At 37.6% G+C, this 6,674-nt stretch overlaps 1 long non-coding RNA gene across 1 annotated transcript; it reads right to left on the bottom strand.

Moving 5' to 3' along the window:
• Positions 1–3,497: 3,497 nt before the first annotated feature.
• On the bottom strand, positions 3,498–3,780 carry LOC109580693 (uncharacterized). Its single transcript, XR_002184317.1, has 2 exons — positions 3,670–3,780; positions 3,498–3,620 (listed from the first exon to the last, which is right to left on the bottom strand). It is a non-coding gene; the product is annotated as an uncharacterized LOC109580693 (long non-coding RNA).
• Between the last annotated feature and the right edge of the window lie 2,894 nt (positions 3,781–6,674).

The raw sequence follows: 6,674 nt of genomic DNA on the forward strand, positions 1-6,674 counted from the left end.
GTCTCTGGAATGTTCTCAGCCTAACAAGAAAAAAGATACCAATTCTCATTATAAAATAGTATGTGGCGACTAACTCTTTCATTATTTTTTTCTGACCACTTCTTTAAATCATTACCATCTTTCGCCTTCTTTCCTTTATCCTACAAACAAGATCTTGGTATCTCTAACTGCATTATTTCCTTTGTCATTTGATGCTAAATTTAAGCCCCCTGGCCCCATATCATACTAAATTTACCGTAAAAACTTTAACAAGACAGAAACACTCTGAGATGTCTGTTCCTCTTGTGTCTGCAATACTTGGTATAGAGCACGTTTTCACTACTAGCCTAAATGGGACTGCACCTAAACTTAAGTAAGACATTAACTATTGCATACATACATACCGTGCTTGCCTGAGAACATGATATATGTGCTTAATGCATTAATCTACACATGTAATAGAAATTAAAATACAACAATATAATTATGTTATTTTAACCTTAAATGATACAACTGATTCTTCACGCGAGGCCCACACGAAACTAGCGATATTAATGAAGTCATCATGATGCTGTATATTCAATACCCCACTGCATGACACAGGAACTAAAGGCAAATGGTATTAAAGCATTATTACTGTACATGATGCAGTTAACTAACCTATCTCAAGCATCCTCTGTCCATTGTTGTCATTCATCCATTGCTCTATTCGAGTCTCTTTGTTGTCCCTCAGTCGCTTTTCATGAAATTCAAGTGAGATAAAACTCTAAAGTGTAATAAACAAATGCTAAATAGTTTCAATTGAATCTGTTGCTTGACGCTACCTTTAATAGAGGATATTCCGTTGGGTTCTCACAGAAAAGACTGAGGGAATAATCCTTTTCTATTAAATAAAGAGTATTATTACTATTAACCTCTTGACAATAATAGTTAATTATTCGTAGCATGAAAATGCATGTATGCATATGTACATGTGTGTGGATTTATTCTTCTCACTATTGCTTAAATACGTGACTGGGAATTCATCAACTTTATCAGCAAACGCTGTTTTAGCTTTCAATATACAAGTAATGCTAAATAATAATAAGAGACAATAATTACTAACAATGTTGATCAGCAAATTCCCTCACATCCCAAGATAAAATACATGTATAGTTCTACCATGCTTAGTTGTAATTGACCAATCAGATTGTTCAATTTCAGGTTCATAAATAACTTACCTACCAACAAGTTTCCCAGGAGGTTGAATAAGTAGCTCGAAGGTGAATAAGTAATTTCCCGGACAGTTGAAGGTCGAATAAGTAGCCCAGGAATTTACTTATTCACCTCCTGTTTCAAAAATGCATTGCTGTTGCTAACTGTTGCTAAGGAAATTATTTGTTCATACTGAGGGGATGAGGGCCATAGGCCTGAGGTATGATAAGGCCATAGATGATGACACAGAGTTGTATAATGATATTATGAATGAATATCATTATTGTAAGTATAGGTTATACACCGAGGTAGAGGTTTCTATGGTATTTATTAACCGAGCGACGCAGTCGCGAGGTTAATAAATACCATAGAAACCTCCTGGGTTAATAAATACCATAGTAAACCTCCTGGGTTTCTTAATAATTCCATCGGAATACTCATTGTTTTGATTGATGATTAAATTTTTACAATGATTTTCATAATTTGCTGATAATAAGACCACAGTTGACATACATACAACATATCTAACAGGCTAGGCAGTAAAGAATCAACCAAACTTGACAAATGGACTAATAAGAGCATAAGCGTAGAGTACCAAACTGCCAATCAATTAATTATTTAACGAGATAGGTTTATATTTTTACGAGCTAGGTTAATATGAAAAATAATTGACCTCCAATACTGCAATCTGATTGGTCAATCGCAAGGTGGCATGGTAGAACTATGATTACAATAATGATTGGGGCGAGCATGAGCGAGACCCACACTAATCTGTCTAGGTCTATTTGCGTTACGTCTTGTTTATGAACGGAAGAATACGAAAATTAAATTAGTATACTATTATTGATAAATTTGGACCACGTGGGCAAAATTAATTTAGAGGGTGTGGTCAAAAAGAGAAAGATGGCGGAAATTTTAACGTGACAAACTCAGATTGAGTTTCTAACAGTTAGATAAAAGAGAGGGGCTGTCTAAAGCACCCTAAAGGCTGAAGAACTTAAAAGCAGTTTGATCTAAGACTCCTCTAGATTAGTTCTCTCATTGACAGAATTAAAATTGTGAGAGAAGCTTGATTAGCAGTTTCAGTTAGCTTGTCACTTTTTCTCAAAGTATTAGGATAGTTCATTCTTGTCACTTTTACTAGGTCATTTTGGTCAGTGGTGTTAAATAGTGGGTTTGCTCTATTCAGACCACGCCGAACTATGAGGATGGGGTCTGAATATGCATGCACGTTAAGAGCTGGATTGATTTTATTTGAGTAGTTTTATTTCAAAAAGATGTTAATTGATGGAAGCTGATTAAAAGTTTAGCTTGGCACATTTTTTCAAATTGACAGGATAGTTCATCTTTGTCTCTTTTACTGGGTTATTTTGGTTGTGTTAACTGGTGTATTTGCTCTGTTCAGACCCCGGCCATGAGGCCGGGGTCTGAATATGCATGCAGGCTAAGAGATGGATTTATTATAATTTTAATCTTCTTATCAAACAATGTGAATTGATCGCTCGCCCCCTCAATGTTTACATTCACCTAGTATTCATTCATAACGGTATCCACCCACGATGTAAATTACTGACGGCAAGAAGGCCTCAAGATCAAAAGAAAATCAAAGGCGGTGACACCGCCTGGCCATTTTTGTGAGCACTACAACGTACTACAGGCTTACAAGCAGCATTTAAGGAAAGTATGGAGGCCAGACTACATCATATAGACCAGGTAACTGTTGCTACAACATAGTTTTCTTGCTATGCTTCAATTCGGCTCCTTGGGCTTTGATTAGCCTTTGATGTGGAGAGCTTCTTGCCGTCAGTAATTTTATTCGTGGGTGGCTACCGTAAATAATTCATTTAAAATAGTCTTAGCGCCTAGGGGGTCTATAGTACATGGTCTCGAACCAAATTTTACCAAAACTGAAAGGAGATCTTTTTTTAAATGGCTGTAACTTGAAAATTTGAATTCAGAATCAGCTCAAACTTTCTACACAGTATAAGGACATCAATATGTATCAGAAAATCTATTTGTTAAAAAAATCAAGCCAAAGTCCCTGTAATAAAAAAATGCTCAAATTGTTACCCTTTCCCGGGGCCCCCACTGCTCTCTTAGCAGTCCTAAGTTTCAGTATTACAGCAATGCATATTGGTAGATCTAAACACTATCTACTAAATAATATAGACTAACCTGTCTGGGCCTGCAGCGCGGGCTGCAACAAGACTGCCACCATCATGTGTTTCTTCCTCGGTTTGTACACGTCCGCTGCTACTTTGAGTTAGAACAGCCTCTGAGCCTAATGCAATATCATTAGGTTATGCAGATGCAGTGTATCATTATCCTACCTTGTCCGCTAGCGCTCACTGAGTGTACTGGGGCTGCAACAAGACTGCCACCATCATGTGTTTCTTCCTCGGTTTGTACACGTCCGCTGCTACTTTGAGTTAGATCAGCCTCTGAGCCTAATGCAATATCATTAGGTTATGCAGATGCAGTGTATCATTATCCTACCTTGTCCGCTAGCGCTCACTGAGTGTACTGGGGCTGCAACAAGACTGCCACCATCATGTGTTTCTTCCTCGGTTTGTACACGTCCGCTGCTACTTTGAGTTAGAACAGCCTCTGAGCCTAATGCAATATCATTAGGTTATGCAGATGCAGTGTATCATTATCCTACCTTGTCCGCTAGCGCTCACTGAGTGTACTGGGACGCCTTTTTTTCTTTTCTGTGCTCCTTTCGCTGAGTTTGGTATAAAAAATAGATAAATAAATGTAACATGATAGATGCAGCTATATTATGGCATACGTGGCCTACCATTATCTTTCTCTTTGTCATGATCCTTGCTCCTAGTGGCATGTTCCATCATAAGTTGGTGTAGCAGACTACTAAACTAGTACTCTTGCTAGTAGTCACATGCGTGCATATCACATATAGTTACAAAAAATTTAAAAATTTTATAATTTACTATAAAATTATAAAAGTACTGTAAAATTTAATGAGTAATAATTTAATTTCTTTGCAGCAGTCTTCTTCAGAGATTTGATTGCAAACATGCCACTGCATCGCTACCACCACCTGCCTACATAGAAGAAAAGAAATGTGTGTTAAGACAAATCAAAGTAAAAGAAATGTTACCTTTTAAAGGCCAAATAACAAATGATGCTGGTACAAGAATCCATGCTGCTTGTTTCCATTTGATCTTTGTCTTCCTATGACGAGAGAGAGAGAGAGAGAGAGAGAGAGAGAGAGAGAGAGAGAGAGAGAGAGAGAGAGAGAGAGAGAATAAATAATAATCATTGAATTATTGACTAATACCTTGTCAGGAGAACTTCTTAAAACTGATGTCTTTCCTTGTCTTTAGGGTCCTTCATGTCAGGACAACAGTGAGAGATATCTCTTATCAAATGTGTACTAAAGAAAGACATCTTAATGATATTGGATACAATGATGCCCTGCAATGATTAATGGCCCATATCTAGTATACATTGTTAGTGAGATGTGAAGGTTGTGATGAGGAATGTACATGCTATTGTCAGTGTGTTACAAGTGAAGGCTCTACTTAAACATACTAATTATATTACATACCTGATGCTATTTGTTCAATAGGCCTCCTGTTTGGATTGTTTGGGACTAAAACTTACTGATTTATGAGCACTTTTAATAATAATTATTATGTCAATTCCTGTAGTCCATGCTTTTTTCAACAAATGGCTCTAAAATCACCCCAAATTCAAACATACTTTTATTCTCTCCATTGCTGCTGCTTGAATTACAACTAGTAGACTGAGACAGCATGACTCCTACCCCTGTCATGCTTTGTCAAGCTCAATAGTAAAAAAATCTTTTTACAAACTTTGGCCCGATTTTTGAGAAAGTATTAAAATTTGTAAAAATCCAATTTTAATTGGAATCAGCTCAAATTTTCAACACAAAATAAATACATGTATATGCATCAGAAAACATTATAAAAATTAAGAATTCTCTCCTTGTCAATTTTGGTGAAATTTGGCCCGAAACCGTGTTGTTTATTCTATTTTTTTCATTTCTTTCCATTATTATGCTCTTTATGTTCTCATTTCCTAACCTCCTACACGTATATCCTTGTCTTATATTTATTTTTTAAATGTTTATTTAGGGACTCAGATCCCTCCTACACCGTACTACTAGTAACGCAGTAGCATTACTAAGTAGGATTCACCCTACTTCAAAAGTACAGGGACTTTGGCCCAATTTTAGAGCAACTTCAAAAATTTGTTTAAAAATTCAATTTTGATTGGAATCAGCTCAGACTTTCTACACAATATAAGTGCATGTATATGCAACAAAAAACATTATAAAAATTAAAAATTTTCTCCTATTCATTTTTGGCAAAATTTGGCCCGAGACCATGTACTATAGTACTGGGACTTTGGCCTAATTTTAAAGCAACTTCAAAAATTCGTAAAAAATCCAATTTTGATCGGAATCAGCTCAAACTTTATACACAACATAAGTACATGTATATGCATCAGATAACATTCTAAAAATTAAAAATTCTCTCCTAGTCATTACTTACCAGCTGATCCTCTCCTTTTCTTCTTTCCACTGCTTCCTCTTTTCTTCCTAACTACTACTGGCTCGTCACCATTGCTGGTCTTCATGCTTTAATGCATCGCTAATAGAAAGAAAAGGTAGGAAGAAAAAGGAAAAAGGAAAACAGTTAGACACTCCCATCCACAATAGGTGGAAGAGAGGGAGAGCAGCTAAGCCACATGTGGGCATTATTATTATTATTATTATTATTATTATAAAACACAAAGGGGTAAACAATAACATAGAAAGAAAAAGGGAGTGGTCCTTAGAGAAATAGAAGAACTACAGAATGCAGACAGGAAAATAAACGAGGAGGGAATGAAAGAAGAGGATAGAAGGGAGAAAAGAGAAACCATAAAAGAGTCAAACAAGCCCATCGACTTGCGCAGGAAGAGCAGCAAATCGGCAGGACCACATACAGGCATTAAAACGCCATAAAGTTACCGAAAGACGTTGAAGGAGATGGTGTGATACTTCAACAGGAGGAAGGCCTAATCTAGTAGCGAGATGGCGACTGATGCAGGAAATGGACAAGATGGCATCCCGACTCCACCCCCCCAGAGTCTCCATGGCCAGTGGGAGAAACGTAATACCCGCCCTCTGACAGTCCTCCAGATGGACTACCCTCTTGCGATGTTCTGCCACCCGGAGGGCAGCACCCTGGGTTGAAGCTGCCTGAGATAAAGTTTGTGACTGTAAAGGTGAAATGACAGTCACATCTAATGCAGCTGGGCGACCCTGAATCCAGTGAGGGAGGAAAACATCAGCAGGCCTACTGAGAGAATCCGGGACCAAAGATGGTGCTTCTCGACGAGGAGAAAGAGCAGCTGATTGAGCAGCTGTGAAGATAACATCTCTGATCGCGTTGTGTCTCAGTATCCTGTCACTGTTACCACCACACGCTAGAGCATGGTCTCCCATTGGGTCAGATGGACGAGTGCAT

The sequence above is a fragment of the Amphimedon queenslandica genome, unplaced genomic scaffold, assembly GCF_000090795.2.
Source record: "Amphimedon queenslandica unplaced genomic scaffold, v1.1 AMPQUscaffold_13482, whole genome shotgun sequence".
NCBI lineage: Eukaryota > Metazoa > Porifera > Demospongiae > Haplosclerida > Niphatidae > Amphimedon > Amphimedon queenslandica.